Raw genomic sequence first — 12161 nt, 5'->3', positions numbered from 1 at the left:
ACTGTAGTGAAAGGGCAGCCAAGGCCGCATCACAGGCCGTATTCTGGCCCTGCCTCCCCAACTACATTCTTGTAAATGTGCAGGTAAATTTCTTCTGATGACAGGGAACAGCAGTGACCAGAAGCCATCCCTGAATTGCCTCTCTGCCACGGAGCCATGTGGGGTCCCAGGAACTTCCCTCAAGGAGGCCTGTGGGCTAACTCTGTGGGAAGCCAGGCACTGTTCCTACCACAGCCCAGAATCATGTCATAGCCGGTAATGCTCTGATGAAGCTGTCAGCAAGGAGGGTGTGATTCTATCAGGCCCACCATTGTGTCTATCTGTATATATATATATATATCACAAATTGTTGTTAGGTGCCTATTGAGCTGGCTCCGACTCATAGCAACTCTGTGTACAACAGAACAAAACACTGCCAGGTCCTGCGGTGGCCTCACAACCCCTACTATGCTTGAGCCCATTGTTGCAGCCACTGTGTCAGTCCATCTTGTTGAGGGTATTCTACTTTTTCACTGACCCTCTACTTTACCAAGGTTAATATCCTCCAGGGACTGGTGCTTTCTGACCAGACCCGTCATAAACGGATGGGAAACAACAGGTCTGGAGGCCAGGAGTCTCAAATCAGTTTCAATGGGTGACATAAAGGTGTCAGCAGAGCTGTGTTCCTTCCAGAGGCTCTAGGGGAGGATTCTTCCAGGTGTCTTCCAGTTTTTGGTGGCCCCAAGTGTTCCTTGGCTTGTGGCCACATCACTTTATCTCTACCTCCATCTTCACAACGTAGCTTTCTCCTTCTCTGTCTCTCTGTCTCCCTTTGCTTATGTCTTATAAGGATACTTGTCACTGAGCTTAGGTCCACCCAAACAGTCCAAGATGACCTCATTTGGGATCCTTATATTAATCACATTGCACAGACTGATTTGCCAAATGCACTCACATTCATGGGGCCAGGTGCGGAATGTGGACGAATCTTTGGGGGTCACCCTTCCACTCACCACAGCATCTCTGACAATCTTCTGGCCTACCACACCATGACCCCAGACCCCTGGATGACTCCTTGCTGCTCTGTGCCCACATAGATTCACAGTGAGTATCTGTGACCAGGGCATACGTGTCCCTTAGGAGCCATCTCAAGACCACAGGATATGGTATGGGTCCACCCATACCCATCTAGGTTTTGCTAAGCAGAGCCAGGCCTTGTGTGGACAGCATGGTGTGGATGTGTGCTTCTAGCCAGCCTGCAGGTCATGCTACCACAGTGGCCAGTTAGGGCAGAGAGAACAGCAAACATGCCCCCTCAGAGCAAACAGGGTGCAGGGCTGCACATTGGGTGCTCTGGCTCTTCAGTCTGGTGCAGATGTGGCCCAGGCCACTCCAGGGAGGGAGGGGAGGTGGGGTCCAGGCAGGAGGCCAGGAAGTGGAGGGTCCTGAGGAATGGCTAGGCCAAATCTGAGGGCAGACCTGGGAGAATTCCCTAGTCTTGGAGGAGGGGGTGTGTAAAGCTGCTTCTAGGAGTGCCAGGGGTCAGTGTGATCTCAGTGAAGCGAGCTCACCTTATCCTCCCCCATCCTGCTCTGTCCTTACATCCCAGCTTTTTCCAGTTCCCAGGTCCTGCTGGCATAGCTGCAGCCTCCATGTGATAACCCCAGACACTGGGACCCTCTGGGTCCAGCCACCACTGTACACTCTACGCCCTGCCCGCCACAGCTGCATGTGAACATGTAAGGCAGGACAGAGACCCTTCTCCTCAACTCTTGCCTTTGCTCCTTCATTTACAATTCTTTTGTTGACTTTAGTTTTTATAATTACAAAGCTAGTTTGAAGAGGACAGACACTAGCCCATGACCTATCTGCAGAGAAAGCCCATGGGTTTTCTGGATCTGCTTTCCTCTGGTCGTTAGATCATTGTCTGGACTATCCACTACCACAGGGTGCTCAGAAGCCTAGCTGCCCCACCCACCCACCTCCTCAGTGAAGTTGAGGATATGAAATGGGTTGGCCTCAGGCAGACAAGCATGCTGGATCCAGACATGTCAGAAGGTGGCCAGGGCCTCATATTCCACCGGACAGAGTTTCTATCCTCTTCCCTGAGGATAGCCCCATGGGTAAGTGGGGTCCTGTCTGTCAGAAGACAATGCTAAGGGGACTCCATTTCTGGAGGGGAGCCCCAAGGGTGAGTGGGGTCTTATCTGTCAGAAAATGATGCTGGGGGACCTGTCTTCCTGGAAGGGAGCCCTGGGGATGAGTGGGGTCCTGTTTGTCAGAGATCTATGTTAAGAAGGAGACTCCTCCTTCTTGGGGTGAGTGGACATCAGAGGACAGTGCTACAGGGGACGTATTGGCTCTTCCCTGACTAACCACAGCATGAACTCAGAGTGCAGCCACTTGCAGGTTTACACAGGCCCTGGACCCCTATGGTACTAAGAGGAACCCCATCTGCTGGGGCCCATCAGTGGAGCATCTGTCTTGTGCCATGATGGTCCCTCCACACCCTGGCTCCCAGGTTAGTCCTGCTTTCCTCGTCAGTATTTATCCCTTCTCCTAACTGCAGCCCTCTGACATTTTGTTCTGTGTATTGGCTATTTCTAATGCTCACTGTGAGGCTAGAACCCTGTGCTGAGGAGCTGGCCTAGGCAGCACCTGTATGGAGCTTTCATCTAGTGGTTCCTGGCCCCTGACCTGTGCCCCAGTCCATCCTTCTCTTACTTTCTACAGGACCTGGGCAGGAGAAGGGTCTGGGGTTCCCAACTTGTACCCCAGTCCAGCCCACCCTTGTTGTCTGTGGGACCTGGACAGGCACAAAGGCCAGTCTCCTTGTAAGCCAACTTGGTGGTATCTTGTGGGTGCAGTGCATGATGCTGTCCTGGCATATGGGGGGAGCTTGTCTGTGTCACCCAGACCAGAAATGTATATTGCCGTGTGCAGCTGTCATGGGCTGGGTTGACGAGGGGGCCAGCAGGCAGGGCCTGGGCATGCTGGAGCTGCACGTGGTCAGCCTCTCTGTCCCACCACCCACCCCTGCCATGGGAACATGATCTTGCCTCCAAGCCTGACATTAAAAAAATCCAGTTAATGAGCAACCTACATTACCCTTAAACACTAAACGACTATTCACTTGCTTAAAAGGTTGTACAGGGTTTCCACATCCTTTCTCCTCTTTGCACCCTCCCAGACCCCTGTCCCCAGCTTCCAGCTTGGTATAGAGCAGAGCTCTGGATACTGGGGGTCTCCCATACCATCCTGGATCCACGTCCACCGCTGGAATTAGACCTGGGGAGAATCAGCTCCCAAGGCTTCCCCTCCTGCCTTGATTTTTGATCCTCTGGGTGACTCCTCACAGTAGATCCTACAAGGTCCTGGTGGAGGTGGGGTGGGGTGATCATCCCTTATTGGAAAGTTGTTTGAACTCATGTGCCTTTAGAGATTGTTTTGCTTTAGTGTTAGATGCTGTGCAATGCCAGCTTGAGCCATTGCATCAGGTCCCAGGAAGTTCAGTGAAAATGCTAGTCAAATATTAATTTCCTGGGGAAAAAAAACCTTTATTTGAAGGAAAATCCAGCTCCCATGTGTGCCATCACACGGCCTTATTTGCAGAGAGGGACACTTTAACCACAGGCATCAGAGAGCACGCTTACAGCCTGGTGAATGATTCACTAAACACTCCTCTCAAAAACACTGGTGAATTTTTTCCTATTCTTTTTACTTTCTTGGTGGTGTCCTTTGAAGCACAAAAGTTTTTCATTTTGATGAAATCTAATTCACCTGATTTTTCTCTTGTTGCTTGTACATTTGTTGTCATATATAAGACAACAAATGCAAGGTCTTGAAGATTTACCCTTCTTTTTCTCTAATAATTTAATAGTTTCAGGTCTTTTAAGTCTCTGACATGTTTGAATTTTTGTTTTTTATATGCTATGAGGTAAGGGTCCAACGTCATTCTTTTGCATGTTGTCCCAGTTGTCACAGCACCACTTGTTGAAAAGACTATTCTTTCCCTATTGAGTGCTCTTGGCATCTTTATCAAAAATCAGTTGACTATGGATGTATGGGTTTTATTTCTGGACTTTCAGTTTGATTCCATTGATCTATATATCTAGCCTTGTGCCATACCACACTATCTTAATTACTTTGTAGTGTGAGTTCTACTTTGTTCTAACCCTATATTGTAAGCATTTGTATGTGGAAAAAAAATTGGATAACTTAGATGAAATGGACAAATTCCTAGAAAGACACAAACTTCTGAAACTGACTCAAGAAGAAATAGACAGTATGAATAGACCTATAACAAATGAAGAAATTGAATTGATAATAATAAGCAGCAATTACAAAACAACTACCCATATAAAAAAGCCCAGGCTCAGATGGTTTCACTGATGAATTCTGCTATTGAAAGAAGAATTAATACCTATTCTTTATAAATGCTTTCAAACAATAGATGAGGAGGAAACACTTCCCAATTCATTTCATTAGGCCAGTATTACCCTGATACCAAAACCAGACAAAGACATGCCAAGAAGAGAAACTACAGATCAATATCCCTTATGAATATTGATGTAGAATACCTCAACAAAACTCTAGCAAATGGGATCCAGCAACATATAAGAAGAATTATACACCATTACCAAGCAGGATTTACTCCAGGAATGCAAAGTTGGCTTAACGGCTGAAATCAGTTAATGTAATACATCATGTTATTGTTATGTACCTTTGAGTCAATTCTGATTCATAGCAACCCTACAGGACAGAGTCAAACTGCCTCATAGGGTTTCCTAGGCTGTAATCTTTACAGAACTGGGCAGTATTTCATTCTTGTGTACATAGGGTTGCTATGAGTTGAAACAGACTCAGCAGTTCCTAACAACAACATGATAACTTTATGGGAGCATATGACCAGGTCTTTTTTTCTGCAGAATTGCTGGTGGGTTCAAACTGCTAGCCTTTTGGTTAGCAGTCAAGCACTTAACAACATTGCTCCACCAGAGTCCTTGTAATACATCATGTCAATAGAATATAAAACAAAAATCACATGATCATCTCAATATATACATAAAAGCCATTTGACAACATCAAACACCTTTTCATGATAAAAACTCCAACAAACTAAGAATAAAAGGGAACACTCACAGCTAACATCATACTTGATGGTGAAAGATTGAATATTTTTCCCCTAAGACCAGGAAAAAGACAAGGATGTTTGCTCTATTTAACACTGTACTGAAGGTTCTAGACAAGAGGAAGGCATAAAAGGTCAGAAAAGAAGAAGTAAAAGTATCTATATTCACAAATGAAATCATCTTGTATATATAAAACCATAAAGAATGCACTAAAAAACAATTAGAACTAAAAAATGAATTCAGCAAGGCTGCAGAATTTAAGATCAATGAACAAAAATTAATTGTATTTCTAAACATTTGCAACAAGCAGTCTGAAAATGAAAATAAGAAAACCATTCAATTTACAGTGTCTTTAAAAATAGTAAGAAACTTAGGGAGAAATTTAACAAAAGAGGTGCAAAACTTATATTATGAAGACTAAAAAGCATTGTTGAAAGAAATTAGGGAAGATCTAAATAAATGGAAAAACATCCCATGTTCATGGATCAGAATACATTGTTAAGATGGTCATACTCCCCAAATTAATCTACCCAGCCCATGCAATCCCTATCAGAATTTCTGTTGACTTTTCTTTTTTTGAAATTGGCAAGCTGATTCTAATAGTCATATGAAATTGCAAGGGGCCTAGAGAAGCCAGTGCCAGTTGCCTGTTAAGTCAGCTCTGACTCCTGGCAATCCCTTGTGCATCAGAGTAGAACTGTGCGCCATGGGGTTTTCTTTCTTCTTCTTCTTCTTCTTTTTTTAAGTTTTATTATGATTTGAGTGAAAATTTACAGAGCAAATTGATTTTCCATTCAATTATTCATACATGCTTTGTTTTGTGACACTGAATGCAATCCCTACAAGGGAATAGCTCTTTTCCCACTTCCTCCCTGTGGTTACCCTTTCCCTTTGTCCTTTCCTATCCATTCCTGCCTTCTGAGCTTTATCCCTGGGCAAGTGCTGCCCTTTTCATCTCATATCGTTTATTTTTCTAAGGAGTGTGTAATCCCTGATGTTGTTGTTCGCCCCATAGGCCTGTCTGTTGTTAGCCACGGGAATCTCAATGGCTAATTTTTTGGAAGTACATGACTAGGCCTTTCATCCAAGATGCCTCTGGGTAGACTCAAACTTCCACCCTTTCAGTTATTGGCTGAGCTTGTTAATTCTTTGCATCTCCCAGGGCCCCTGGGACCCAGAATAGCCACTTTTAAATAATCTTGAAATAGAAGGAAAAAGGTAGGAGAGCTTGCTTGGTTCTTAAAAGAGTTTTTAGTCTTTTAAAATACATGATTTATTTTGGGGTAGGACTTGGATATCCCATGTAGATAGACAGAGTAACTCAAAGAGGGCAGTTTAGATCATTCGATTTGTGTAAGTGAACTTTAAACTCTAATGTCCAGTAAGAGAGTAATAGGCCCTTGTTGGTCTAGCTGCAGCACTGCCCAGTTGGCCTGCATTGTTGCGTAGAACAGCAGACAAGAGAGGTGTCCCCTGCACACTGTGATGCATGCCTCTCCAGGCCCCCTGGGCTCCTTGCCAGGTGGTTTTGAAGACTCGGCAGGAATGAAACCTACACAAAGCCTGGGGAGATGGAGATTAGTGTCTGGAAAGCAGTTCCTCCCACCCTGTGCTGAATCATCCAGAGGTGAAGTGTTTCAAAAACACCTCTATTTTCCTTCCAAATTTTCATAGATCAGAACATTTAAAACCTACAGAAAATGCATGCATGTATATATCCTTCTCCTCAATTGACCAATTGTTAACATTTAGCCACATTTGCCCCAGTCACTACCTTCTTTCCGAGCCATGCCCATATCCATATACATGCATATCCACACACACACACACACACACACATCCATATATCCATGCATGCACTTATCCATGTATACTCATATCTACATGTACTTATGTCCACGTACACATATATCTATGTATATGCATACATGTAAGGAGCTCTGGTGGAGCAGTGGCTAAGGCATCTGACTGCTAACCTGAAGGCTGGTGATTCAAACCCACCAGCTGCTCTGCAAAGGAAGATTGGGTAATTTACTTCCCTAAAGATTTACTGCCTCGGAAACACAAAGGGGATCTCTATGAGTTGGACTTGACTTGATGACAGTGAGTTTGGCTTTTTTTTGGATGTAAACATATACACAGGAATATCCATGTACATGCACATTCATGCACACACATATCCATGTACATGCACAGACATATACACACATACATGTTGTTTTTCTGAAGTGAGTTGCATCATCCTGATGTGTTGCCCTACACTTCCATGTGCATCTCCTCAGAACGATGTTCTTCTGCCGAACCACAGTATCATCACACTTGAGAAAATTCACAATACTTCTGTCCTGACCTCAACTATGCAGGCCATATCAAGGGTCTTCTGTTGTCCCATGATGTCCTTTACAAGGCTGGGTTTGTTTGGTTGTTAGTAAGCCTGGGCCTGACTGAGGACATGATGGCATTTAGTTGTCCTAGAATGCAGACCTCATGAGATGTTCATGGTTGTCTCCTCAGGATACAGAATGGGGCCCATGGGACACACGCTTGAGTGAATCAGAGATGTTTATCATCCACCTAATTACCTTGACCCATTATCCATTTAACCAATGGTGTTTAATGTCTCACAGACTTGATACACCATAATTTACTCAACCTTTCCTCTCCATTGGACTTTGAGTGTTTAGCTTTTAGCTGCTATAGATCCTATAGTGAACTTTTTCATAGACACAACTTTTAACTATTTTAAATCATTTCCTCACAATAAATGATCCACAATAAGATTACTGGCTATAGGTTGTAAACATGAAATGTAATATTTAATGGCTTTATGGCTTTCAATGTAGTGTTAAGATCTGTGGGGGAGGATGTGTGATGTGATGAGTGACATTTACAGTTTATGTGAGCAGTAAACCAGAAAAAAAAAAAAAAAACAGTTACTCTCAAGTTGACTCCGACTTATGGCAAACCCATGTGTGTCAAAGCAGAACTGTGAACCGTAAGTGTTTCCAATGGATGTGAACTTTTGGATGTAGATCACCAGGCCTTTCTTCCAAGGCACCTCTGGGTGGACTCAGACCTCCAACTTTTTTATTACTAGCCCAGCACTTAACAGTTTGCACTACCCAAGGACTCTTAGAGCCATCCAGGGACTATGTGAGCAATAGATATAGTTTGCTTTGTAAAATTCTTTTTAAAAGCCGACATAGAGATGGAAGAACTCTTTATAGAATAAGAATTATAATTTCTGGTTAGATAGATGTTGAGTAAGGATATATTTAAGGAAATGCTTATAAATCACAGGAAGCCTCTCCACCCATGATGACCTATCCGAAGCTCATTTTATTAATATTGTCACCTTGAACTCTAAGCTGTTCCTGGGAGAGAAAGGGCAGGTGTCTGTGATGGAGGTATCTGGGGTGATCCCTGCCTGGAAAGATGGCAAGAGATTTGACAACTTTGGGAAACACATTTAGGAGTGGCCGTTGTTGTGCTTTTAAAGAAAATCATACCATGGTCATTACCTAAGTGTTTGGAGTTGTTAAATGACAGATTCTGGAGTAGAGTTATGAAAGGTTTAACAAAGATTTTCTTTGGAAGTATATCAAGTTGCTGGAGCACGGAAGGCAGGCACTGAAGAGGAAGTATAGGCATACCTCAGAGATATTGTGGGTCCAATTCCAGACCACTGCAATAAAGCAAATATTACAATAAAGGGAGTTGCACAAACTTTTTGGTTTCCCAGGACAGATAAAATTATGTTTACATTGTACTGTAGCCTATTAAATGTGCAATAACATTATGAAAAGAACTTGAAATATTGTGAGAATTACCAAAATGTGATGTGGAGACATGAAGTGAGCACTTGCTGTTAGAAAAATGGCACTGACAGACTTGCCTGATGAAGGGTTGCCACAAACCTTCCATTTATAAATTAAAAAAAAACTCAATATCTGTGAAGTTCACTTTTTGTACTAAGAACTTCAGTTTGAGAAAGACAGACACAGAACACCAAACCCACTGCCATTGAATCGATTCTGACTCATAGCAATCCTATAGAACTGCCCCCTAGGGTTTCCAAGGCTGTAAATCTTTATGGTAACAGACTGCCTCATCTTTCTCCCAACGAGAAACTGGTTGGTTCGAATTGCCAAATTTTTTTTTTTTTCCCCTCCATCTTCCCCTTCTTTCTTTCTTTTTATGATTTTATTTTAAAAGCTTCTTTTACATTCAACGTTACGTGTACATTTAGTTTCATACCCCATTTACTGTGTCCAACCCTAACCCAGTCTCCTCCTCTCCCTACCCTGTAACCTTCCCCCTGTGCCCCTCATATTTATGCACTCCTGTTTGTCCTGCATTTCCTCAACCTGAATGTTAGTCCTCTGGTGCCCCATGGTCCATTGCTCTAAGGGATGTATTACCATAGAGTACGTGGGTGCGTCATCCTGGGTTGAATGGTCTGCATGTACATCTTGTTAACTATTGGGCTGAGAGCCAGTCCCTGGGGGTGAGTTTTATTCCAGGCACAGAATGTATTCCAGGGCCATAGTACTGGGGGTCCCATTAGGCTTCCTCTGACCAGTAATTCTGATCATTATTGAGGTTTTGGATTTTGTTCCACGTTTGTCCTCCCACTCTATCCAGGATCTCCAGATTTGATCCTTTCCTGAGTGGTTGGCATTGGTAGCTGGGCACCATCTAGTTCTTCTGGTCTTGAGGGCCATTGTGTCCTAGGGCTGATTGCTTCCAAATGCTTTTTTTTTTGCACTCTTCTTCACTTTTGACACTAGGAGACCATTAGGTGCATCTTAGATGCCACTTGAAAGCTTTTAAGATCGCAGTCGCTACTCACCAATGTAGGATGCAGAACAAGGCTTTTATGTATTTTGTTGTGCCAGTTGAGTTTGGTGTCCCCTAGAACTATGGTCCTGAGCCGGTAGATCTATTGGATCTTTTTCCCATAACGTCTGGGTGTCTGTGACGAATTACTCTGTGTCTGTCTTCTATTGTTTCTGTAATGATTGCAGGTATTTTGTATCAATGGTGTCTGTTGAATTGCCGAACTTTTGACTAGCAGCTGAATGCTTTAATGACTATACCACCAGAGCTCCTTTGAGAAAGACAGTGGTTTCCATATGTATATATATAAACTTTGAGGAAGTTAGTTGGCAAAAGGGACATGTTTGGGCCATGCATCCTTTCTTTGTAATAGGTGCAAGATTCTTGGCTTTGCTGTGATGAAGTCTCCAGAGAATATGGGTTTCAAAAGTCCCAATTCAGTAAGGTTAACAGGTGGAAGCACTTGAGGATTGGTCTAGATTGGTCATGATTGTTTCTGGTTGTGTAATTTAATGTTATGGACTTTTCTCTCTCAGTGTTCAACTTTCTAAAACTTGAGTATGCCTCCCAGTCAGGAAGACTGAGTTAAACTGTATCACATTCAGAAGGAGGTAGAGTGCTTAAATATGGTGAACCCAGGCTCCCTACTTTGTAGGATTGTGATGTAAGGTGATTGAAATCATAGCAGGAGCTGTTTGGTGTGGGGATTGATACGCTGGAACCAGAAATGGGCTGGGAGGAGGAAATGACTTCCCTTCTGGGCTGGCTTGAGAGCCCAGGCCCCCTGATCCTGATACCCTCAGTTGGGTTTGGGGACCTTGCTCAGTGACTTTTGGGTGGAGCCAGCTGAGCAGAGCTGGAGTGGGCACATGCAGAGGTGGCCTGTCTGGCAAATACCATGGTTCAGATGAGGCTGTGAGGGCAGTTGGGCTCTGGTGTTGGCACCGTGGTCTTGGGTTGCCTTGGCTGTGACCACCTTCCCTCAGGCAGACTTCACAGGGGATGGTCTAGGTAGACCTATAAGAGGAGATCTGTTCAGGTGAGTCCTGGGGTTCCTGAGAGCTGCCCACCTAAGCTAAGTACCAGATGACACTTGGGATTTGTGTAAGAGCCAAAGGGTTCCTTGGGTCCACTGTCAAAGTGAAGGGATTTACATTGGGGGCTGGGCAGTCATGCTTCTTGGAGAGCCCACCACAGGGAGTGCTTCTGGGAGACCTCTGTGAATAAAGATGCCTTGAGGGTCTCCAAGACAAGAGGGCTCTCTTTAACATCCCAAGGTCAGAGTTAGATTAAGAGACTGTTCTGACCCTGGGTTTAAAAATTAGTCAGGGTGTTGCAGTGTCACCACTGCCACCGCCCTCTTGGGTCTCCGGACTTGTGTGTCGTGCTCTCATTTGGCACAGGGCTGGGTGTAGCCTTAGGGTGACTTGGCCGCTGCTGGGGCAGGGGCCTAATCTGGGCCCCTGTCAGCCATCCCTGCAGTCAGCACCTGACACCATTCATCTTCTCTGCCACTCCAAGGCAGGGCAGGTGGGAAACAGGCAGAAGGTTGAGCGTTCAATGGGCACTGTCCCACTACATCTCCTGCTGCCTGGTTCTGAAAGTCTCCATGAGCCACAGAGCTGAACAGAGGATTTACATGCATGTGCACACCAGCAGCACCACAGAAAGGGGAAGAGTTGGGTTTTGATCTGTAAGACCTGGCAATGTGTCCGCAACAGTGTACAGGACTTTACAGTGGTGGTGGTGGTGGGGAAGTATCAGAGCATCGGGTGTCAGAAAGGTGTCTTCCCATGTTACATTCCTTGGAGGCTCGGGGACACCAGCCTGGCCCTGTCTGCAGACGGGAGATACTGTGTAGGGCTGACTAGCTCCACCCAGGCCGACATGTCTTGGCTGATGCTCAGTCCCTGAGGGAAGGACAGGCGAGAACCCAAATCCTACCAGAGGAGTCTCTGCTGGATACTTCTCACTTAGGCAAGGCCCACAGGGAGGGCAGCCTGAGGGGGTGAGTACTAGTGGAGGCAAAGCCAGGGTGTACCTCCCCCACCTTTGGAGCATCCTAGGAGACCACACAGAGGGGCCTGAGGTGGGATGCTACCCCGTGGACTCCGGTGGGCGTGGAGGGTAGGGACGTCTGTTGTCATAGTGGAAGTGTTTCTGACACTTGAGCAAACTGAATGCTGCTCCATGGAGTTTGCCATGGAGAGC

This window comes from Orycteropus afer, unplaced genomic scaffold (assembly GCF_000298275.1).
Source record: "Orycteropus afer afer isolate SDZICR_OR568_19922 unplaced genomic scaffold, OryAfe1.0 scaffold00219, whole genome shotgun sequence".
NCBI classification, from domain to species: Eukaryota; Metazoa; Chordata; class Mammalia; order Tubulidentata; family Orycteropodidae; genus Orycteropus; species Orycteropus afer.
Note: the sequence above shows the minus strand (reverse complement) of the source record.